Source organism: Mytilus californianus, unplaced genomic scaffold (assembly GCF_021869535.1).
Source record: "Mytilus californianus isolate M0D057914Y unplaced genomic scaffold, xbMytCali1.0.p SCAF_7, whole genome shotgun sequence".
NCBI lineage: Eukaryota > Metazoa > Mollusca > Bivalvia > Mytilida > Mytilidae > Mytilus > Mytilus californianus.
In genome coordinates this window covers 63,606,181-63,632,282 of record NW_026262723.1, presented here as the reverse complement: position 1 = coordinate 63,632,282, position 26,102 = coordinate 63,606,181, and the positions used below count along the sequence as shown (strand labels likewise).

At 33.7% G+C, this 26,102-nt stretch overlaps 1 long non-coding RNA gene across 2 annotated transcripts; it reads left to right on the top strand.

Annotated features, from left to right (window-relative positions):
* The first annotated feature begins 284 nt into the window (after window positions 1-284).
* Window positions 285-10,458, top strand: LOC127707800 (uncharacterized). Of its 2 annotated transcripts, none has more exons than XR_007985015.1 (4): window positions 285-397; window positions 4,861-4,916; window positions 8,024-8,093; window positions 9,754-10,458. It is a non-coding gene; the product is annotated as an uncharacterized LOC127707800 (long non-coding RNA). The 2 variants fall into 2 exon arrangements; XR_007985016.1 differs by lacking the exon at window positions 4,861-4,916 and adding an exon at window positions 753-808.
* Window positions 10,459-26,102: the final 15,644 nt, after the last annotated feature.

Sequence of the window (26,102 nt, the reverse complement as noted above, 5' to 3'; positions counted from 1 at the left end):
ACTGAATAGATTAATAAATGAATAATAAATTATTTAATTGACTGGTAGAGCTGGCCGAAACTGTTTAAAAGATAGAATTACCAGGATCTGTTCTATGTCGGAACTATTGACAACTGATGTAGATTGAAAACTGTCAAAACTGTTCTAGAGTAGAACTGTTTCTCTGCGTAATAAAATCTGCTTTAGGGACAGTTCTAGATCATTTTCTGACAGATTTGAATTTGGATCTAACTGTATATGATTAATTTAGAGATTATCAATTTTGATTGGTTGTTTGAATTTAATATTGAATAGATTGTCCTAATGGAACATTTGGTGAAAACTGCTTGGAAAAGTGTGGCCGCAAATATTACGGCTTTAGATGTCAGTTCGAATGTAACTGCTTTGCCAATGAGATGTAGGTATTTGTCATAGTACAGCTTTCGTGGTGCATTTTAATGGAAATATATATCCACTTATGCTTACTGCAATCTGCAAAAACATTTAAAAGGAAGTAACAGTTATAGGCCAATGATCGAGGTGTTGCTAAAACGAAAATATATTCTAAGAAACATGATGTAGATAGGTCAACAAAACGCATACATATAAAACAACTACTTGTATGTAGTTTTGTATTAAAAAAAGAAAATCAAAATTGAATTAAATCAACTTGCATCAATGTATAAAAATTCCTATGACTTTTAATGTGATAACCCCTCTGCAAAAAATATTGCTGTTTGATAAAATTGCAAACAATATTCTCTTACTTTTAGATGTAATAAGGCCACCGGGTGTGAAGAAATAGAGCTTTCTTACAATTTGACGAAAGGTACGGTACGTTCGCGCTTGACGAAATATACTTTAGACCCGTTTTAGGGATCCTTTCATCAAAGACATTTAGGCTTATAATTTGGTACGCCATAGTCGCCTTTTGTCTACACAATGCGCTATTGTATATTATAGGAGGACCAAACCAAGTATGAAGTTGAAGAGCATTGCAAACCAATAAATGACAAACAGTTGTGTCCAACACGGCATTTAAAATAAACCTAGGGGCAGGAAATCATAGGGTTTCGAATAATGCAACATTTTAAAGATATTAAATTTAATAAAATGACCGTATAATTGATATTGCATTTCAACATAGAAGTGTCGACTACTGGGCAGGTGACAACCTCGGGGACGAAACGTCCTCCGGTAGTGGCATCGATCAAGTAGTTGTAAACATTATTCAGATATCAGGGCGGATGCGTGTGTCGTCTAGATAAGACTCGACAGTGATGCCATAAACGGATAGTACCAAACAAAATACGTAGAGAAAACAAAATCAACTAAACCTAACATATAATGTTAAAGATTTGAGCAACATCAACCCAACCAAAGCCCAGGTAAAATTCATGTGTTCCAGGGGAGGGGAGTAATCAGCTCCTGCTCCACTAATATCAACTGCATATGTAGGCGTTGCTGGAATGTTGATACAGAGAAATGGAATGAGAAATTTAAATCATCTTTTTTGTCATATATTTGTATTCAATCGACACTCTTTGTCATTTCTAGATGTATGTTAAGATGTAGATTCCTTTTATCAAGTTCGATAAAATAGACACTAAACATTGAATTATTCAGGGAGAGGACATTAGCTTTATAGCGACACGAAATATAAAAGGATAATGCTAACTTCTTTTCATTATTCGTTAGAAGCTTTTGTATGAAATGTTCATCATTAAGGTCGTTGAGAAGAGAAGCACAGATGGTTACCGGGTTTGCTGATAGTATGTTGCAAAACATGTCCTTCAAAACTAACAAATATGTTGTCAATAAAAAAAATCAATCATCTGGATGATTTCAGTTTCAGAGAAATTTTCGAATAAAAAAGGTTAAAAGGGCCAAATAATGGACAAAGTTGAAGAGCATTCAAGTTGAAGATACAACATTACCGCTAATTTAATCTTGTATCAACGATCTTTTTAAGTCTGTCAGAACAATGACAACAAATTCTCACAAATGATTTCGTATTAGCATACCATCATTCATTTGAGAAACCATAATATACCATGATGTTTCGCACAAAAGAAAAACCGTAACGTTGTTAATTATAACACTGTCAAAACCATCCTTAATATAAATTCATCGTTTCAAATATATTTTAAAAAGTATAAATGAAGCTCTAAATACACGAATCAATAAACTGAAAGCTATTTCAATGCCTATTTAAAGCAAAATATTCGGTTACCTTTCTAGCAGCTGAAGCATGATACCATTATAAGCGCAGGCAATACTTTCCTTTGGAAGTAGTCAATGATAACGAAGAGAACCAATGAAATATATAGGGACGGTATAAACATACAGTGGAGATCACTTCTAACCTCTCATTAGAACTGTCAGAATAATCTGTCATAGAACTGTCAGAATAATCTGTCATAGAACTGTTCTAAACTGTCCTAGAACAGTTCTACCTAGAACAGTTCTACCCTAGAACTGTTCTAAGTAGAATTGTCAGAATCAAGTCTAGGTAGAACTAACCAAATCAGTTCTAGGTAGAACTGTCAGGATCAGTTCTAGGGTAGAACTGTCAGGATCAGTTCTAGGGTAGAACTGTCTAAAACTGTTCTAGGTAGAACTGTCCAAATTAGTTCTAGTCGTAGAACTGTCAGCAGAACTGACCAAATCAGTTCTAGCCGTAGAACTAACCAAACCTGTCAGGATTGTAGAACAGTTCTAAATGACGTCACTGCAGTTAGGGCATCTCACTGGTCAACATTCAGTGTTATTATTATCGTTGATAAAGCCACACGCAAAATGCATCCTGTCAAAGTTAACAGAATTTCAATGTATTTGAGACAGCGAATATTATATAATATATATATGGATAGAACTAACTAACTCAATTCTAGCCGTAGAACTGACCAAATCAGTTCTAATCGTAGAACTGTTCTAGTCGTAGAACTGTTCTAGCCGTAGAACTGTTCTAATCGTAGAACTGAGATTTGGTCAGTTCTAGGTAGAACTGTCTAAAACTGTTCTAGGGTAGAACTGTCAGGATCAGTTCTAGGTAGAACTGTCTAAATCAGTTCTAGGTAGAACTGACCAAATCAGTTCTAGGTTAGAACTGTTCTAGCTAGAATTGTCTATAAGGTGTCAGGATGACAGTTCTACATACTGTCCTAGAACAGTTCTCCTGACAGATTCTGACAGATTTTGTGAGAGGTTAAAAGTGATCTCCACTGTACATTGTAAAATCAATTTAATAAAGTGTTTCTAATCTAAATTTAAAATCTGTTGTCAATTATATGCCTATATATATATATATTCACCAACCTGTCGTAGTTTCTCTTAAAATCGTGGCCTGATTTGCCAAAAATACCTATTTTCCACTAAATCTATGAAAAATAATTAAATTTCTGATAACAAAATATATTCATTATCTTCGCTGGTTTGATATCATAGCATTGCACTTTAAAAAATTGTACAATACAAATGCTATCAAAAGGAATCAAAAGGAATCACAAACCTTAATAATTTTTCAAAGAGATAAACTGTTCATCTATTACCCCAAGGGTGAAAGGGGGAATAGAAATATAGTCACTACAGGTCTTCTTCCGACCGGCAGTAAAACCCAAAGTGGGGCGTCCGTTTGGCTGTGCGGGATGTATCAAGTACGCAGTCACGTCCGGTCAGAATGGGGACGTTAAATCCGATGCCTCGTGTAGAGAGAGAGAGAGAGTGCCACGCTCTCTGCACGTTAAGAACCCTTGCAACAACTCATTGAGGGGTCCGTAGGTGGCCTGTTGTAAGGCAAAATTTCTGTCTTTATCCAATTTACACTCATTTTTCAGTGGTAGTCTAAATTTCCCCGACCTTCAACCCAGCTGGCTTCTATTACAGGACCTACCCATTGTATTTTTTGTTAATTTGATCTCGAACTGAACATGTATGAACTATTTGCCACTGGACGTTAAGCAACCAACAATCAATCAGTCATATCTTTATGTATCCAATGCCCTCGTAAAAAAGATCGTTGACTAATATCTAAACGTATAAAAGCTAGCAAGCAAAGGTAACTGAAGATTGTTTTGAAATAAGAAAAATATTAGGAAAAAGAGAATAAAGAAAAAAATAAAGAAAAAAATTACTGAATAGATTAATAAATGAATAATAAATTATTTAATTGACTGGTAGAGCTGGCCGAAACTGTTTAAAAGATAGAATTACCAGGATCTCTTCTATGTCGGAACTATTGACAACTGATGTAGATTGAAAACTTTCAAAACTGTTCTAGAGTAGAACTGTTCCTCTGCGTAATAAAATCTGCTTTAGGGACAGTTGTAGATCATTTTCTGACAGATTTGAATTTGGATCTAACTGTATATGATTAATTTAGAGATTATCAATTTTGATTGTTTGTTTGAATTTAATATTAAATAGATTGTCCTAATGGAACATTTGGTGTTAACTGCTTGGAAAAGTGTGGCCGCAAATATTACGGCTTTAGATGTCAATTCGAATGTAACTGCTTTGCCAATGAGATGTAGGTATTTGTCATAGTACAGCTTTCGTGGTGCATTTTAATGGAAATATATATCCACTTATGCTTACTGCAATCTGCAAAAACATTTAAAAGGAAGTAACAGTTATAGGCCAATGATCGAGGTGTTGCTAAAACGAAAATATATTCTAAGAAACATGATGTAGATAGGTCAACAAAACGCATACATATAAAACAACTACTTGTATGTAGTTTTGTATTAAAAAAAAATTCAAAATTGAATTAAATCTACTTGCATCAATGTATAAAAATTCCTATGACTTTTAATGTGATAACCCCTCTGCAAAAAATATTGCTGTTTGATAAAATTGCCAACAATATTCTCTTACTTTTAGATGTAATAAGGCCACCGGGTGTGAAGAAATAGAGCTTTCTTACAATTTGACGAAAGGTACGGTACGTTCGCTTGACGAAGTATACTATAGACCCGTTTTAGGGATCCTTTATTTGACTTTTAAATTCCTTTTTTTAATACGAAATTTTTAAGTAATCTTATTTAAGGCTCTCATGGGACTTCAATGGCGTATTGCATAATTGTTTTGCCTATTAAGGACCATTGCACTGCATGCAAACACACATGTCCAACTTTGAATTTTGGGACGAAGAAGATAACTCACCAAAATTTGCTAAAATAGGTTCTTCAGAAGAAGACGTTCAGTTAAACACTAAAGATTGTGCTTGACCCCACCCCCCACTCCAAAACAATTACATCTTTGCATTATTTAACCTAACAAAATACCATGGCATATATACTGGAAACCACACAAAGAAAATAAAATTACTTCTTAAATTCTAAATATTAAAACCCTTAAATATGGTAAACATTTCCACTCAAAATATAGTATGCGGCTCGTTTTTTATGTCTTGTAGATATACCCGTCCCCCTGGGTAATACTCCTTGAGTCTTTCGGTGAGACTATACACCCGAGTTAGATACAGGTCTTTAAGCTTACCTTTGGAATCTTTCAGTGTGTAATTGAGTTTTCTACCAAAATGTTTACGGTATGAACAAAACAAGATCTATAATTAGAACTGAAGGGTGGATTTCGCAGAGGGGTGCACCCGATGTGTATCGTCTTAGCAGACATAGGATGTGTTTAGATATACGCCTAATGCGTACTATGATTACCTTTAGGTACCTTCGGGTACCTATGGTTAGATATTTTGAGAAATAAATCTGAACATAGGTGACCTTTTGTACCTAGGGTTCACCCACGGTTTTTGTTCATTTGCTAACTATAGGTTGCCAACCATACCCACACTTAATAGCATGGTTAGATGAAAACATTACGTCACAAACATGACAGAAAGTATAGCCGAGGAAGTTGGAGTAAATTAGGAAATCTTCCTTATAAATTTTTCAACCGTAAACAACGGGAACATTAAGACATAAATTATAAAATCGAAATTACAATATATGTTTGATAGTAAGTTTAATAAAAATAACAAAAACTTTTTGTCTTAGATACATGATTTTAATGGTTCCGCAACAAAGTAGTCGGGCCATATAGTTTTACCCTTATTTGTCATTCCGTCATTCCGCAACGAACAATTATACTGACTTTTTTTTTCTAAACGCCTTCACATATTGAGCTGATTTTTAGTATGCGAGTCTACTATGATGTATGATGAGCTACATATCAACCTTACATTTGGTTCTGCTCCGCTAGTTTTTGCCGAAATTACGGGGTTTAGACTTTGAAAATTATGTGAAAATAACAGTTATACCTTGACACAACTCGACAAAACTAACCTATCTGAATGTATCGCGGCCTATTGCATCGAAGCAATTCGGACGGGAGCATAGACTGCATGATTTATTTGCTCGTTGAATAAACATATTTTGTTGGAGTAAATGTTATTTAAAAATTAAACCAATCTCAAACCCAGTCGTCTTATCTTTGTATTCCATGGGGATCTTTCGATCTTTTTCTTAGGTTTTACCGAAAGCTTCTGTGGTATTTTTGTTTTGTATCCTTTTACTTTAAGTTGTTTTCTGAGTTGTCCAAAACGGTAGTTGAGTTTGGATTCCGATATATACGTCTGAATATGTGACAACTCTACGACAGACGTTCTCAATCGGATAACATGTGGTTATACAGAGCTAACACCATAAATTATAAATATTTCGTCTCAAATTCATTCAGCTCAACAATGTTAGATCTGCAAATTTGCATTCTCAAAATTTTGTTCTTCCCTCAGCGATATTCGAACCCCTATTTTTGTGACATCGTGGCAACATCGTCTGCCTGGTGTCCAGCACCCTTGACTACTCGACCAACTTAGGTATGTAAAAATATAGCTTTCGTTAGTCGAGATAGATCGATGAATATGTGACAAATTTACGACAGTCATTCTCCATCGGATAACCTGTGCTTATACATGTACAGGGCTAATAGCAGAATTTATATATATGTCGTCTCAAATTTAGCACAACAATGTTAGATCTGCAAATTTGAGTTCGCAAAGTTTTGTACTTCCCTGGGCGATATTCGGACCCCTAATCGACCAACTAGACTATATAATAATATAGCTTTCGTTACTCGAGTAATGCCTTTCCTCGTCGGCTTTATCTAGGGTTGTAATACAGTACATGATGTATAGTTGCAAGAAGATGTGTAAATGTACCTTGCAGGTCAACTGTTTATGTCTGTCGTAAAGTATGATTACTTACCATGCCGTCACATCAAATTATCATATTGAGGGTTGGAACTGGCATGTCAGTAACTGCTAGAAGTCTTTGATAATTCATGCTGATCATTGTCATTTGACTTAGTTTCTTCAGTTGCTTATTCTAACATCGGACTCAGACTGTTTTTAAACTGACTGTTACTGTACGTATTGCTGTGTGTTTGTTTTTACCACATTGGCTAGCGATAACGGGAAGGGTTGAGATCTCACAAAACATGTTTAACCCCGCCGCATTTTTGCGCCTGTCCCAAGTCAAGAATCTTTAACCTTTGTTAGTGTTGTGTGTTTGTTTAATTTGGGTTCATTTGTATGTTTGGGAGTTTAGTGTGTTGTCCATTTTGCTGAACTAATATTCTATTAGGACTAGCTGAAGCCCGCCTCCGGATGCCCGAGTTTCTCGTTGCATTGAAGACCCATAGGTGGCCTTGGGATGTTTTCTGCTCTTTGGTCGAATTGCTGTCTCTTTGACTCATCTCTATGTTATATATATATTAGATTGATTAATTTGATTAATTGTTATTTATTTGACGCCCAGTTGTTAATAGTTCATTCATATTCAGGTCTAGAACAAATTAACAGAATATCTTATAGTCAGCTAAAGGTTCTGAAATATTGGGCGACCACTGGAAAAAGAGTGTATTTTATAAAGGGAACGGAAATTTTGCCGTTTATTAGACAACATATAAACCCCTCTGTAACGAGTTCTTCAACACGCACACATCTTTGAAATTGTCCTTCAAGAGACATTTGTTGTTTAATAATTATAGCTTTGTTGATCATTGAAGATTTGTTTATATATCATTGTAGATTTTTGTATCAAAATTACTGCTGGAGGCGCTGTAACCTTTGCAACTATTATTATTTTTCTCTTAGGCATGTAAGTTTCAAAGTAATTCATCTTAGAACTACATTAATGGACTATTCATTTTTGTACCCGGAAGACGACCTATTCAAAATGTAAAAGGAGGGGGGTGGAAGGGGGGGGGGGGTGGGAATTTTACCTTTACATAGAAAGGGGGTTTTAGTTTTTACAAAATTGAATAGGGGAATCATTTTTTTTCTGCGAGATATTGTAAACAAAATTAACAAAATACGAAATCAAGAATGGATGTCAAGTAAAATTGCACATCAGTATACTACCACTAAGGTTGTTAGATCAAATCTAGATCGTAGCAGGGTCTTAACTGGTTTTCCTGTCGAATGTTGATGGTTCACCAATAAAAACTGGTCGCATAGATAAAGCAGAGATTGCTGAAAGTGGCATTAGACACCAGTCATTGATCTTTTTACCCGACAACATGATAAGGATTACGAAATTTAAAAATTTCTGAAAGGGTATGCAATTCTTGCTACAGTAGCTATAGAGGCATATGTATGCTCGTTTAGTACAAAAGAGATTTCTATAAACAAAGTAAATGCTAGAAAAGACAATAACTGTCCATTCAATACACATTGTCCCAAGCATGGACATTTTTAAATTAACGTTTTTATCATTTCACATAAATGTACATGTATCATTCGATCATGCATACATTTCGACATTTTGCTGTTCTAATATGCTTATATGCTGTATTAACTTATGACTGACAACGTACTAACACATATTTAAAAAAACCAAAATTATAGAAATAGCGCTTTTTTTGCTGCACTTGATCTCAAAGTCACAGCTAGCATTCAATACGAAAGAAAAACTCGCATCTCGCTGAAAGTTCAAGAAAGCTACTAGCACCGGTTAAGAAGAATTATTTGCTAAAAGTATCACCACAATTATTCTCGATTGCAGATTGTTGAAATAAAAAAAAATAAGCATGGAGGGAATTAATCATTTGATACTATGATTTAAAAGTCGATGATCGATCAAATCGTGCTTTTTCAGTTAAATGCTTAATTTAAAAATCATCTACCAGAACATCTATATACTAGTTACCTGTTTCTGCATAAATCTGGCCTATTTTATTGTTTTAATCGACAAGCACAAACACTTACGAACCTAATGAAATGCTAAATTTAGTAATAGATTTAACTGTAGAGTGCTTCAAAGTTGACATTGTCAAGTAATGTGACCATCGGCTTGTCAATGGCTTCTGTTTGCTTCAATTCACATAAATAGATATAAGAAGATGTGGTATGAGTGCCAATGAGACAACTCTCCATCCAAGTCACAATTTGTAAAAGTAAACCATTATAGGTTAAAGTACGGCCTTCAACACGGAGCCTTGGTTCACACCAAACATCAAGCTAAAAAAGGCCCCTAAAATGACTAGTGTAATACCATTCAAACAGGAAAACCAACGGTCTAATCTATATAAAAGAATAGAAACGAGAAACAATTATGAACCACATCAACAAACGACAACCACTGAACATCAGGTTCCTGACTTAGGACAGGTGCAAACAAATGCAGCGGTTTAAACGTTTAAATAGGCGCAAACCTTCACCCTACCTGAAACAATAATGTGACATCACAACATAGAAAGACACTATAAAACATCAATTGAAATGGCTTAACTCAATCAAAAGACAGAATGATTTTTCAGTATCTTTATCCAAAGAAGAAAATTGACGAAAGCTTCCTACACCACTTTGACAGTACGACGAGATGAGAACAACTACAACGTAATACCACATCAAATGTCCGATTCCATTACAGGGCAATATTATGAGGTGTCACCGTTATCAGAAATCCCTGTTTCAGGATGTCAACCCACTGTCCAACAGAACATAGATCAAATACAACACGTTGATACATCTGGATATCTTATCCCTTCTAGCATGCTACAGACGAGCGGAGACTATCAAACAATAGCAGACTAATTTGAAAATTGCACATTATAGTTTGTAAATATTTTACACTTTGAATGTACATACAGATACATTTTTTATATAAGCTGTAACTAATTTGATCATATTTTTGTACGTTTACATTTTACTCAAAGTTTAGTACAGTACAAAATTTGTTCGACTCTATAACTGATAGTATTTTAGTCTAAAACCACTTTAAAGAAAGCAAAAACAAATGATAGTAAATTTGGAGCACATGTAATAGAATGTGAATGAAAATACAACAAAGTATGTTTTCTCGTGAAAAGTGTCAATGACAGATTATAAATATGACAATCATTTTCATAGGTGCAATGATTTGTTTGCTACATTTCAGTTTGACTATTTTTGCTATTTATTTTAGATAAAAAGTCTTATTTATAAAGAATCGAACATAAAACAAAATATGTCCCATGTTCGATTATAGTCATCAAATTTTCATTTAAATAGAAAACACGCGATTTACATTTCAATGAGCAAAAAAAAACAAAACATGTCGATAAAATTAAAACATTTGATCGGTAAAAAAGCAGTTGCAAGAACTATTGGTGAAAAGTATTCTAAAACGCAATGCACGTATTTGTAACATGCATAACAATGGTAAAAAATGTGCATAAGCAGAAAAGAAACAAAATAAGATTTGTGTACAGACGTGCACCTGGAATGCACCCTTTCATGTATTGAAGTTTTTGGAAAATCCCGGACCAAACATAATTTTCAATGCAAAATCATAATTGCAGAAATAGATTACCTTAGCAGTATTTGGTAAAACCTTTCGGAAATTTCGGTTCTCTATGCTCTTCAACTTCATACTTTATTTGGCCTTTTAATTTTCTTTTGTTCGAGCGTCACTGATGAGTATTTGTAGACGAAACGCGCGTGTGACGTAGAAAATATTAAATCTGGTATCTATGATGAGTTTATCATAACCCATTTATATAGTTCTCAGTTCAAACATGCATGTATACTATCTGCGACAACTAAAACATATTTGAAAGGTTTATTTCACGATAGTGGCTATCCATCGATTTGGAGTTGGAGTTGAATTTCAAGAATGAGTTCGAAATATTCTTCGAGTTCGAGACAATCTTCGAGTTCGAGTATGAGTTCGAGTTGTGATTGGAGTTTCTCTTTGAGTTAAACTTCGAGTTCTTGTTACATTTTGAGTAAAAGTTTGAGTTAGAATTAGATTATCTTAATTTAAGTCCGTATTTCAATATATTTAAATCACGATCCAGAACTTTCAAAAAACTATAATACTGCTTCCGTTTAAGAGCGATGCCCCATGCACTTATATACCATAAGCAAAGTACCTGGTTAGTAAATCTCTTTTGTCATATCTCAAATTACATTAGCGGAATGTGAACTTTACAAGGGGCGACGGTATCCTTTTGTGAGCTCTTGCGACATTTAATTTGGAGTGAGACTGGTCGACATAGTAAAAAAATGTGCCAAAAAAGGTAGGGTGACATGTTTCCTGCGGACTATATAGTAGGGTGCCCAATGTCCAAAAAGTCCTCTAGTTAACGAGTTTAAGTTAACGGATAACACACGGCTGATTTTTTTGCACATTATAGGAAAATCATTATATTTTACAATCATGATTGTCGTCGTAAGTTCCCGTGGTCACGATTTTCTAAATTTCGTGTTTTTATAGGGTACACCCAGATACCGTATTGTACGGGGAATCTTTAACATGAAAGATAAAATTATTGCGTACTTTGTTGGTAGTTAAAACAGTACCTATAATATAGTTTATATATTAAAAATATATCATATAACGAAATCGAAAAGTATTTAAGTGATTTTGATATAAGTATTTCAGCATTTTAGTAAGAGTAAAATTTTACCCGAAATTTACCCTATTTTCATCGAAAGCAAAATTATTACGTGTATCATCACGTGTGCCAAATTGCATGCGTGAAATAAAAATCGTTTTGAAGAAATTAGCAATTAAAAACACAAATTAAGTCAACATTTTGGTATTGATTAAACACGGATTATCTCGTGTCATTAATCATTTTGTTGCTTACACTATTAGGTCATTAACAAGGACAGAGGTCACTCTAAACATTACTCTTTTTTGCTTGTTGTGTGGTTGATTTATTTGTTGTGAATAGCCAGCTAACTTTGTAGATTGTCACTTTGTTCGGCGAAATCTGTTTTGTGTCTGTTTTTCAAAACTTTAAACTTTTTATTGAATAAATATTTTGTTATAATTGTAGTATAAGAATCAAATCGGTCGGTTTTGTTTCACACCCGGAATATGGCACATCAAAAGTCTTGTATGATGTTTTCGACATAAATCCCTCCGAGGCTCGGTGGGAACGAAAATATACCACCGTTCGTGCAACAAAATAAAAACAGGTACAACAGACAGCAACCAACGACAACCGTTGAATTGCAAGCTCCTTATTTTGGACAGACACATACAGAATTAAGAGGGGTTAAACATGTTTGTGATCCTTCAACCCTCCCCTGACCTGGACAATGGTATAACAACACAGCATAAGAAAAATCTGCTGAAAACAGTTTGAAATGGCTTGACTTATCAAATCGGCATGAACCACAAAAACAACTAACATGAAGACAAAAAAACACTAAGTACCGATATAATAGTACTCGCCGTTAGGGTAGAACATTTTATATTCTGAAGAAAGGGATGGGCTGGCCCCAAAATTTATTTTCACTTTTGTACACATTCATATCCTCAACTATCCTGCATTTCATGTTGAAGAGTGTTCATTCTCATCCTTTCTTGTGCAAAGTCAATTATTTCAGTTCATATCAGGCCAAGTAATTCATTTTCAAAATCCTCATTCCCTCCCTGTTTTCGAAATCAAATGGGTGTTCCCTTACTCCTTACTGAAAACTAATGAAAGGACGTCATCAATAGTCTGAGAACCCGACCGTACGAGGGCTGTATAGCCAGTCAAGGTCGTTAAAAACTTCCATCATCATAGTCTGAGAAATGTATGATAATAAACATCATTACCGTAAAAACTAGCTTTTGTTATAAATCAGGCCGTTAGTTTTTTTTTCAAATGAATTCTTTCATTTTTTTCATAACTGGCCTTTTTATAGCCGACCATACGGTATGAGTTTTTCGCATTGTCGAAGGCCGTACGGTTGCCTATAATTGCTTGCGTCCACATCTCCTAATTTTTATATTATACAACAAGTTTTACATAAAATTAACACTATCTATGTTCCATGTAAATGAGGTAAGGTCAGATGAACTCTGCTACAAAATAATGTATACCTTGTTACCATTCCATACACCAAATATATTTAACCCACTACTATCTGAGACTGTACGGACTTGACCGTGAAATTAGGTCGATGTCAGGTGAATCATGTCTGACGGTCATGACTTGACCACTGAAACTCAACCTTGTTCTGATCCGTGAAATTATTTCGAGGTCAGGTGAATCATGTCTGATGGTCATGTAGACCTTGCAAGGATACCATATATTAGTAACCAAATATAGTTATCCTAGAACTCATGATAATTGAGACCTTCACATGACGAAAAAAGCTATACAGTTTTTAAGCAGTCACTTAACCATGAATATGAGGTCAAGGATATGACGGAAACTTCGTAACATAATGGATCTTTATACAAATTATGAATCATTCAGTTCCTCTGCCCTCTGAAATATAAAGCTATACAAACAGTTTACGGTGTTGCCGCCACCTTTATCAGATTGTATTCTGTATTCCTCGCATTCTGCTACCTGCGTCGAATGCGATTTAAAAGAAAAAGAACATCTGAAATTAGCTCTCTTACCTAAAGCTAGTCGGTGGGCTTTGAACTTAACAGTAGACAATGAAACGTAATAACTACTACTAGCTCGGCAATTTTTTTATGTTGTTTCTCTCTTATTAAAATTCTGATCTTTATTAACTAGCATGCTCTTATATATAAGCTCAAATGAGGATAACGAAATCAGAGATCTATATTTTAATTAGATTGATGTTGTTTACAAGTGTTTGTAAAATACATCGATGCTGTACAAAACTTTCTTTTTGTAGATAATCTTTAACTTCATGTCAGTTGTAGGCCAATTTATGTTCGATAAGTCATGTACATTACACTTGATATAAGTGTGTACGATGGAGTGATTAGCCTGCTGTTTCTAATTCCAATTTGGTTTTCATAACTTGTAACAGAAACCTTCTCCCTTTTTCACCGTTTGCAGTTTTTTTTTTTTATTTCTGTAAAGGAAATATATACTCAGACCTGCTAATTCAATCAATTCTGCGTTAAATTATCAGTTTTGGAACTAAGTACTATTTGATGTGCTTCCACGTTCACCAAAAGAAAATTGGATATTTACCCAGAAAATCATGACGAACACCTTCTATCAAAAGACTGAAAAAAATAACATTTTGGGAGGGTAACTTATAAATGTTAATATCTAAAAAACATTTCTAAAGATCACTTATATCGAATCTTATGTAAAAATTCCGATTTTGGAACTTTTAAAAGGTCAAGGTCACTATTATTTAACTGCTCAATGAAAATTGTAAATGTGCACCTTTAAGTACAAATGTCAATTTCGAACCATATTTGGCAATAAAATTATAAAATTATTCCTAAATATAGAAACTATAGTTATAATCCTTTGAATTATTTGAATTTATTTTGTTATAAACGCAAATATGTAGGGGTGGCCAGCTGTCTAAACGTGACTCTACGTTTTCCTTGAAATTTTAGAATTGACCTTTGACCCAAATTTAAGAAAATCGTGACCACTGTAGACAACGACGACATCAATTTTTCGACGAGGTTTGTTCACCTCTTTCCAATGATATAAAATATAGCCGTGTGTTATTCCGTTAACCCAAATCGATTAAATTTGTTGACTGGGCACCCTACTAATAGTCTTTGTACTAATAAAAGATCTAGGTCAACTAGAACAAATCAGTGTTCAGGGTTCATACTCATATTACATGCACATGTTTACGTCCTAATATTAATGTTATTTTTGACACTCGACATTAAACACAAATTCATCCATCAAGCAATTCAACCATCATGAGTAAAGTGTGACGGATTCATCGAGGTTTCCAGAATTGTGTCATTTAACTAAGTTCAATCTTGTTCTCTCTTGAATCTTGAATTGATTCTAAAGAATAACTCTTTTTTTATTTGTTACACTACTAATCTTGGTCCTCGCTTTGCCAAAATCTCTTACTTTGTAAATTGCATGTGCATGAGTTTTTCTTAAATGTTTGATCGTTATCTTCAATGAGCATTTCGGTTGGATGTTCCGCTCCATTGAGAGTTTTCAAAATGGATGTTTGTCTCGTCAGTAGATTCTATTAGTTTACGCACGCGGAGTAACATGTGACATATACTAGTATCTGTACAAATAGCTTCATTCCATCATCAGAATGATTACTATAGGAAAAGTAAATTATAAACAAGTGATAAAAATCAGTCGTAACGTTTTGTTCAGAATAGTTTTTTTTTTGCTTGCAAGTATCCAAAATGGCATTCCAACACAAAAACAAAAATATATCGAGAGTAAATCTTTATATCTCCTTTCAGATACAAACTGGTTCTTTTTTGTCCAGGATGTCTTTTTTGCAAGAGTTAGTAATTTACTAAATGAAATATAAGATAATTTTGTTACCTATTCTGACATCGGACTCGGACTTCTTTTAAACTGAGTTTTACTGTGCGTATTGCTATGTGTTTCTTTATTCTACATTGGCTAGAGGCAAAGGGGAGGGTTGAGATCTCACAAAACATGTTAAACCCCGCCGCATTTTTGCGCCTGTCCCAAGTCAGGAGCCTCTGGTCTTTGTTAGTCTTGTATGTTTTTTTTTATTTTAGTTCATTTATATGTTTTGGAGTTTAGTGTGACGTCCATTTTCACTGAACTAGTACACACTTTTATTTAGGGGCCAGCTGAGGACCACCTCCGGGTGCGGGATTTTCTCGCTGCGTTGAAGACCCATTGGTGGCCTTCGACTGTTGTCTCTTTGACATATTCCCCATTTCAATTCTCAATTTTATTGATAATTTTGTTGCAAACTTTCTGTTTAGGAGTATTGTTGTCTAAACGACTTTGAAATTTCGCGATCCTCCATTCTTTCACGCTGTCGAAACACATTGTCAATGTCACAACAAGGCTTTATACGGTCAGTGACTAAAACTCTTAAATTTTTATGCAGTCAATGCTTTTTACCTAGCAAAAACACATTTCAGAATAAAGTAGATTTCGCTTTAGGCTAAAATTCCATTGGATGAGGGATGAGGGCAACCCCATAAGGGAAGGTATACTGCTACGTGCTGACGGTATTTTGGCATTATACCGTAAGGTCAAACATTAATGACGTCTTGCAATTTGCAATTTTCGTCAAGATAAAGTTCATTAATGATTGTAAACAAATATGTCTATTTGTATATATATATATATCTTACAAGAAGTGATTTGAGGAAAAAACGACTTAACCTTCTCACTAACACCGAAATTTTCTCTCCATTTTCTGTTCTGTGCCGCTATGCAAAATTTCGAAATAAAATTCAGACACGCCAACAATAGCCCGGTACACGTATATAGAGTGTCAATGTGTTCTTATTTCTACAGATTACACTTTGTAAATACAGCTGTTCAACAAACCACGCCTCTTTTGGGGAGATATATAATATTCATAGATATTTAGTTTTGTTTACGTACTGGTTCCCAAATATGATCTCTATGTTTCATCTCGTAGAGACACAACTTGGGAATGCGGTCAAATTGAAATATGTGGAAGACCTAAAGTCAAGGTAGGGGTAGTACAGAATTTTAGTGTAAGTTTAAACTCTTAGAAGTTCGGGGCGTATAAATGTTGAAAATATGCCGCACAGCCCTATATTTTGACCTTTGAAAAACATAGTAGTGCATATGAACTTTCCATTCTAGGATATAATTTTTTTTCAAAACTTCATAGTAAAAGTGGTACAGTTTTAGCTGTAAAAGGAGTTCCTATGGGAAATTGCATTGTCGATATTTACAGAAATGCAACCTACAAATAAAAATACTGTAACAAGGAACGGCAATTGTGTCAATAAGTTTTGATAACTATTGTTCTTTTTCAAGTACAAACCTACCAAGGCATGCTAATGTAACTTTCTACGTACTGTTCGAGAATACACATTATGACTAGTGTATGATCGAGGCTTCTAAGTCTATGTGTAATGACTAAGTCTTGAATCTAATGCAGTAGTTTCTTGAGGCTAATACGTAATCAAATAAATTCGAGATAAGCATATGATTTTATGTTGCGTAACTATTTTGTTTTATGGAAATTTTGAATCAAAATACATATAACACTTAATAAATTAGGTGTGTTCGAAGCACCTTTATAGGTGAACTGTCAATAGAAACGCTCAAACCCAAAAATTTCAAGCCAAGATGTATTAACACATGAATATTTGAGGTACTATATGACAAAATAAACTCATCATAGATACCAGGATTAAAATTTGTTATTTGTACGTCAGACGCAAAAGACTCATCAGTGAAGCTCGAATCATGAAAATTTAAAAAGGCTAAAATAAAGTACGAAGTTGAAGAACATTGAAGACTCAAAATTCCGAAAGATTTTGATAAACCAAGGTAAGGTCATGTATTACTTGCCAATGGATAGAAAATCATTAGTATTTCGAAAAATTCAATGTTTAAAAAGGCATCTAAAATATAACCAAATTCTTCAAAGGTCAACCCTGCGTGAAGGGGTTGGAATTGTAGGTTCTTACATGAAATTTATTGACGTATAATTTAAGAGAAGTATTTCATAAATCAGAGCACCGTCTACTGAGCTGATGATATCCTCGTGGACTAAAACTCCTCCAACAGTGGTATCGACACAAAAATAATACTATATAAAAGTGGTGCAAGCAAAGCGCTTTTCTGAATGTACTCTCACCAGGAACGCTCAAATCTAAGTTGAAGTAAGTGTAAACAAAGTTTGGAAGGCATACAATTATCTGATTATTTTATTTTTTATATGAGGTCGTGTCAATTGGTGGCAATACCTTGCTGGATGGATTTGGGGTTGACTAAAATAATAAACATAAACGTTTCCAATTACTTATAGTATACATGTACATAATTCGTCTAAATTGTTGGGCTGTTATTTAGACGAATTATATATATATATATATCTGGTGATCATTTTATTTGGTAATCGCAAATGGCAGTCAGCAGGGTTTAAGAACATCCGTTGTTCGACCTGCTAGTCAAATGCGTTTTGTTAAAATATACTTTGTCACTTTTTTGGTCTTTTGGAAAATGTTGTTTGTGCTGTATTTAGACCCCTTTACCAAGAAATTTGTTTTGCATGCACACGTATAAAAATTGCGGTTTTTATCCAACGCAATCATAGGTTTGAACGTTGTTTTCAATTTAGACTTGTTTATATTTTTTCGTTTGGGCTTGTATTATATTTGCCTTCGGGTTTATATGATCCGTTCATCCTAATTTGACTCCTCAAAATTCGAGAGTCTATCCTAAATTGAGGTAAATTACATGGCCTTCCAAATACTGTTTCGATTCCTTACATCACTGAAGAGACATTAATTGTCGAAATCCAGATATGGTGTACAAAAATCTTTGCACCTTTGTTTGCTGTATACCATCTTTGCCGCAAGTTTATTGTTTTCTGTTTGGTATTAAATTTTTAATTAAGATCCATTTATTACACCTTGTGATCCGTTTATTTGGCAATCGCCAATGGCAGTCAGCAGGGTTTAAGAACATTTGTTGTTCGACCTGTTAGTCAAATGCGTTTTGTTCAAATATACTTTTTCACTTTTTTGGTCTTTTGGAAAATGTTGTTTGTGCTGTATTTAGACCCCTCTAACAAGAAATTTGTTTTTGCATGCACACGTATAAAAATTGCGGTTTTTATCCAACGCAATCATAGGTTTTGATCGTTGTTTTCAATTTAGACTTGTTTATATATATATATATATAACAACGTTCAAACCTATGATTGCGTTGGATAAATTGCGCAATTTTTATACGTGTGCATGCAAAACAAATTTCTTGTTAGATATACATATAATTAATTGATTGTCGAAATCCGGATATGGTGTACTAATTTTTGCACCTCATGTTTGCGATATACCATCTTTTCCGGAAGTTGATTGTTTTCTGTTTAGTATTAAATTTATAATTAAGATCCATTTATTACATCGGTGATCCGTTTATTTGGCTATCGCCAATGGCAGTCAGCAGGGTTTAAGAACATTTGTTTTTCGACCTGTTGGTCAAATGCGTTTTGTTAAAATATACTTTTTCACTTTTTTGGTATTTTTGGAAAATGTTTGTGCTGTATTTAGACCCCTCTAACAAGAAATTTGTTTTGCATGCACACGTATAAAAATTGTGGTTTTTATCCAACGCAATCATAGGTTTGAACGTTGTTTTCAATTTAAACTTGTATATATATAGATTCTACCACTGCATCGAGCGTTTTAAATATTTAAAATTTAACTGTCGAGAGTGGATAAATATCGTATTACACGAGATTTGGTGGTGGAATCTGTTTCTCTAATGATTTTTAAACAATACGCAGGCAAATTTATTCCTTCTTTTCGAATGATCTGCAAAAAGATGTGTTCTTTCTATGTGACGTCATCAGGCATGGTCGCCTTTTTTCATGCCGTCACAATAGGAAATTCAGAGGAAAGCAAGAAAATTCGACGTCATAATCGGATTTTAACCAATGAAGAACTGAGATCAAACGAACCACACGTTGATTAAATTTTTTTTTTTTACAATGGGTGCAGAAAGGGATAAATTGACGAAGAATTAGAGAAATATATATATATATATATATATATATATATATATATATATATATATATATATAGAAGTCTATAAAAAGGACCAACCATCAAATCTAATGTACCGGATCGTCTAGAATAGACGATACTGCGCAGATAAGGAAAAACATTATATAAGTCTAAAGATTTGCACAAAGGTACTAATATAAGATGGTAATATGCGAAGATGATGTTATATATCCTTTAAAGACACTTTACTTTATGAATGTATAAATTGAATTACAAAAGATAATGACAAATGTGTAATCTTTCGTTCAATCACAGACCGTGACTCCTCAACAGCATAAATGAAAATCGTCAAAAACTTGACTCGAATTTTGTCGATATGACAAAAATATGATAAAGGATATACGAAATCTGTCTGCTGTACATACCTTTTTTAATAACTAAAATCTTCCCTTGGAAAACAGGTTATAATAAGAGATTGGTTGTTGTTTGCTTAACCTCCAGTGGCAAATATTTCATGCATATTCATGACGAGAGAAAAATAACAATTAATACAAAAGGTAGTTCCTGTAATAGGCGGGCGACCGGGATGAAGGGCGAGAAATTTGGAATTCCACTGGAAATAAGGATATATTGGGAATGACAGAAATTTGGCCATACAATCTGACCCCTCAAAAGTTGTTGCAAGGATTCTTAACGTGCAGAGAGCGTGGCATTATCTCTACACGAAACATCTGATTAAACGTCCCCAATATGACCGGGTGTGACTGCGAATTTGTGCGTCCCGCACAGCAAAAAAGACTTGATTTGACAAGCGCGTTACTGTCGATCGGAAGAAGACCAAGGGATGGCCATATTTCTATACACCAGTTAAAAAGAAAAATAATAAGAGACGCACCTATTTTATCATGAGACGGGCTTTAAACAAGAGCTTCTCAATTAAAAGGAAAATAGCTGCAATTTATAGATGAATAACTCAGCGTTCGTCGACTTGGGTTATTTATATCTATATCAATGAACCTAAAATAACGATACCACAGGTACAGCTAAGTCTGTATAACATTCAGAAATGGACAATGAGGGTCGGTAGACACATAAAACTTTACGAAAAAGCGATGTTTTAAATTTTTCCATTGTGAACGTTCCATTTCAGTGAAGCGACATTCAAGCTGAGCCTGCACATATACGGTACGATACGATATTATAGGGCTTGCGTTGACTATCCTATGTTCTTGATAGAGGGTTGCTGCTTGCAAGGACGCTGTTTTACCAAGGGTTTGATGGTTAAGTTGGATGCATCGATAAGAAGTTACGGAAGAAACTTTATAACATAACTTTCAGTAGTATATTAAAGTGCGATCTTTGTTGGCGTTCGTAAGCGCGGGAAAACATGATAGATTTATGTAGGATTTTTTTGAATTTTGAAATTTGAATTTTGAAATATGAATGATCCTTCTCGGCTTTCGTAGTACAAGAGCTTCTCGTTCATGTGGCTTATTACTTCAACTATGATTACAAGCGGATTCTTTTATTATCTGTTGAGGAAAAATAACATGTTTTCGTTTGACGACAATGCAAATACATTGTACTAATACCAGTGTAAACGGAAGTGTAAAGTAATTGTTAGATGCATTGTTTTATTTTAAATGATGCAATATAAAAATTATCTAGTATCTATATCCGTTTATTTACAGGAAATAAACTTTTGCAATTATTTCTTTACCATAATTCAATGAAAAAATGTGGTGTTTAGCATTACAACTTATTGTCGTACCCCATGCTGATATTGTGTCTGCCTACTTTTTTATCAATCCATCAGAAGGTAGGTCTATTTTTCCTCATCTAGAAATTTCTAGTGTATAATATACATAATCGATAATTGGTTGCTCAACCACAGGTGGTGATTGGCGTTTTCTAATTCACGGAGACTTGAATGTATTATTGTGTACAAACGTAAGGAAAAATGTTTGAAGAATATATACATTTGTACCTCAATGTCAATCAAAAGACCAAGGAAATCGTCCTCGTTCATTAATCTGCCGGTCAGCACTTGTGTAAAAGATTCAGTGAGCACTCATTTTGTCTATTCCGTTGTCAGATGATTTATGTTTGAAAAGTGGTTTGGTGATTCCAAAGGATACTTTTCTTTCGTAATTTAATTAGTTTTGAAGATTTAAAGAAGGACGTACGACATGTGTATCCACAGAAGCGGGTTTGAGTAGCCACATACATTATTAAAGTATCAAATTTATCAGACGTACAATAAATACATGTATACTCTTTTATATACTATTATATTGATATAATATTTAAACGAGAATTCCAACTGGAGTCTTAGTGAACATGTATGCGCATATAAGAGCTTTCTTACAATTTGACGAAAGGTACGTACTCTTGACGAATCATGCGTAAAACTCGTTTGAGGGATCCTTTATTTTGAATTATTTAAAAAAAATTGACATATATATTTTATCTTAATCAAGGCTGTCATGGGACTTAGATGGCGTTTCGTCTCAATGTTTGACATTCAAGGACCAAAACACTGCATGCAACGACATATGTAAAACATGAATTGTTATGCGACATTGTTATTTCGTGACGTACGATGTAAAAATATAAAAAAAACATGGGGAATTCAACAACATTTGCTAAACATAGACTTGTCAGAAGAAGAAAAATAACCATGGAAAAAGTGTGCGTTAATTATTACCCTGTAAAAGACATGGGATTTCACATATTTGCTCGTGTTAACATCTTCTGTAAATGCTAAATATGCACCACTGATTGGTCTACAAGAAATAAATAATTTTAAGCTAATGAATGACGTTTAAGAGAATGATATCGAAAAACTAGCATTCACTGAAAATATTAATAGTTAAAAACAGACTTAAAATCATTTAAAGAAAGGCTACGACCATTCAAATAGAAGGGGGTTGCAGTTTTATTCCGTTTCACATTTGCTTCATACGATCGCAAGTGTCGCAATATTTTCTGTTTTACATTTAACCTTTAAATGATTAGGACACACTTCATTATAAAATCTTTTTTTTTCTTTCTCCCAGGTTTTGTTTATACATTTTCCATACATTGTAGTTTCTTTGTCTGGCAAATCTTGATGATCCCCATTGACCATGTTGACAATTTGATGATGGCATACTCATTTAGTAATAAAAATAATTGTGAATTTTGTCGTTAAATTAAGAGTATCACACTGCAAGAATTTCATTAAAATGTTTTCAATGGTTTAAACATTTTTAAAAGAAGCATGCTTGAAAAATTTCCGCGCAAATGTGTGTAATCGTGGTTAACATAAGCAACGTATCGAACGTAAGTGTATTTTAAACTTTTTTCTTTATTTTCAGATATGAAATGCGTGTTTTAAATTTTTAAAATTCTATTTGATTCAGCTTAGAAGGCTGTGTTATCGTATAAAACATAGACTCTAAGTGTTATCGTTGGAATGTAATACATGCTCCCTTTATGTTCGTTCGTACCTTTCGTCAACTTGTAAGAAAGCTCTATAACGGGTGATGGAATACGTTTCGAATTCACATTTGTTTAATCTCCAGTTTACATGAAGACATTTATGGTGTGCTGTTATACAACTGTATCAGGTTGGTTTTTTAAGAGTTGAGCGCTCACAAACATGTTTAACCCCGCCACATTTTATATGTGCCTGCCCCAAGTCAGGAGTCTGTAAATCAGTGGTTGTCGTTGGTTATTGTCTGTCATATTTGTTTTTTGTTTATTGTATAAAGCATACATCACGCTGTTGGTTTCAGCTTTTCAATTGTTATACTTATTTTCGTGAAGGGACTTTTTATAGCTAACTATCCCGTATTGCTTATGCAAATTGTTGAAGGTCGTAAGATCGGATGCTGACCTATAATAATTTTTAATATGTACACCCTCGTCATCTGGTCAGTGGTAGATAGTTGTCTTATTGGCAATCATACCACATCTCCTTATTTTGTACATTTGTGCCGTATGTAATAGTCCTATCAGCAATGCTGGAACAATGTAAATAGATTATTATTAGAATTACATTCAATCTTAAACATGTATAATCAGTGCAATTAAGTGCATATTACGTTTCAAAATTAAAATAAAAAGAGTTGGAAAGACATGCATGACTATTTCTACTGCAATCAGCTGTCATCATTACATATGAATCGTATTCAATACATGATTTTTTTACAAAGTAACATGGAAGGATGCACAGAAGCTCTGCAATGTTCCACCTATCGGCGACATCATGTACACGAAGAGAGATTTTACCGAGTTACCCGAAATCTTTACCGCATGGACTTCGTCACGGAATTCAACATCAGATTGGACATCTTTATATGGTAATTTCACATTCCATCATATTAAAAAAAATTTATCAATAATTGTTAATATTTTGTAAATTTTGTTACTGTATTAGTTCACTAAGACTCCTGTTGGAATTCTCGTTTAAATATTATATTAATATAATAGTATATAAAAGAGTATAATTCATCTCTTGAAGAATTATTTATATGAAAAAACCATTCTTGAATATAATTATTTTGATGTTAATGAACTGTTTTTTCATATTTGTAATAACAATTTTTCATTAGGAAGATCGTACTTTAGATAAACTATAAACCTCGATCATTAAAGCCAATTTTAACACAGGAAAACCCCGAAATTGCGAAAAATAAACTACAGTAACTTGTAGTTTAATGTCAAGCTGCATAGTATGCAGACAATCGTTATCATTGGTTAATAAACTATTAAAAATAAAAAATCGTTTTGTTTAATTTTTCAAAATTATGGTTTTTGATTTACAATTTGAAGATTTAATTCTTCTACTTCTTTTTTATTAAAAAACTTCAGACTACAGATGCTTATACAATGTAAGTCATACAGGTGCAGGAAGACCGTCACAAATTCTCAGATGCATTTCAGAATGAATCAGCTTTTGTCTTAATTTTTCTATTAAAAGCATGTTCATAGATATCTACAATAGCTTGTCTTAACAGTCTCTTTCTCGAATACAAAAGCATCCATTATAACTCGTACAATTCCGAAATAACTTCAATATTTTGGCCATCAATCGTAAAGTTTAGATACTGCTTGTTTTTTTCTTTTTTTTACCTAATATTACAACTTTTATTTAATGAACCAAAATTACGAGATGTGGTATGAACGCCAGAGAAAAAAAAATACTATTCAAATGATTTGTTTTGATTTTCAACTTCCAAAATCACAAAATTCTTGCTTCTTTTCTCTGAAGTCACTCAGAAGTTTCAGAGCATAAAGTATAATCAATCATTTTATGTATATAAATCAGAACTCTAGACATTACTGTTCCATATTTTTTTGTAAAAGTGTAGAAGTGTTTTTTTTAAACCTGTAAAAAGGGCCGCACTGTCCAAGTGGTCCAAGAAGTATAATTACTTTATCACTAGCATGTCAACGCTGAGGTTGTGAGTTTGAACCACGCACGTGGCTGATGCGTTCGAATCAAGTCTTAAAATTGACTAAAATTGTCAGGTTTTCTACCGAAGATCGGTGGTTTTGCCCGGGCACACTGTTTTTCTCCACCAATTATAGCTGTCAACAACGAAAAAGCCAATAATGCTGAAAGTGGCGTTAAACCACATAAATAAATCAATCATTAAAAGCTGTATGTATTTTTTTTTTCAGAAACACTGAGAAACAATGAAAAAAGTGGATACAAATAATCACTTTACTAGAAGGTTATAAAAAGAAATTCAGAGACTTCATTACATCTTTTTATAAATGTCTTTATAGTATGATACATAGTATTAACTACAGTAAAAACATTTCTCAAATATATTTCTTTATTGCAGGTTTATTCAAAGTGATAAAATAGATCTCTATACTGTGTCGAATGCATATATAATCCATAATTCATAATCGAATCCATCCATAATACAAAATCAGAACATGCACATCAAAAAATACAAAAAGCAAAGAAACAACGCTTAATTGCTGTTCTTCATCTCAAAGTTACAGTGAGGCCTTCACAAAAACATAATATTACAAGTCACCATGGTATCTACCATAGAAATGTCAAATTTATCATATCACATGTTTTATTGGATAACATCTGTAAGCATTAACATCCTTGTATATAGTATAAAAAAATACTGTAACGCCTCCCATTCTTTACAGAAAATTGTAAAACTTGTTTTACATAACCTGTAAAGTTTACCTACTTTGTACATGTGTACGTCACATGCACCTGTTTATTGTTGTGCAAATATTTTTATTTTTCAG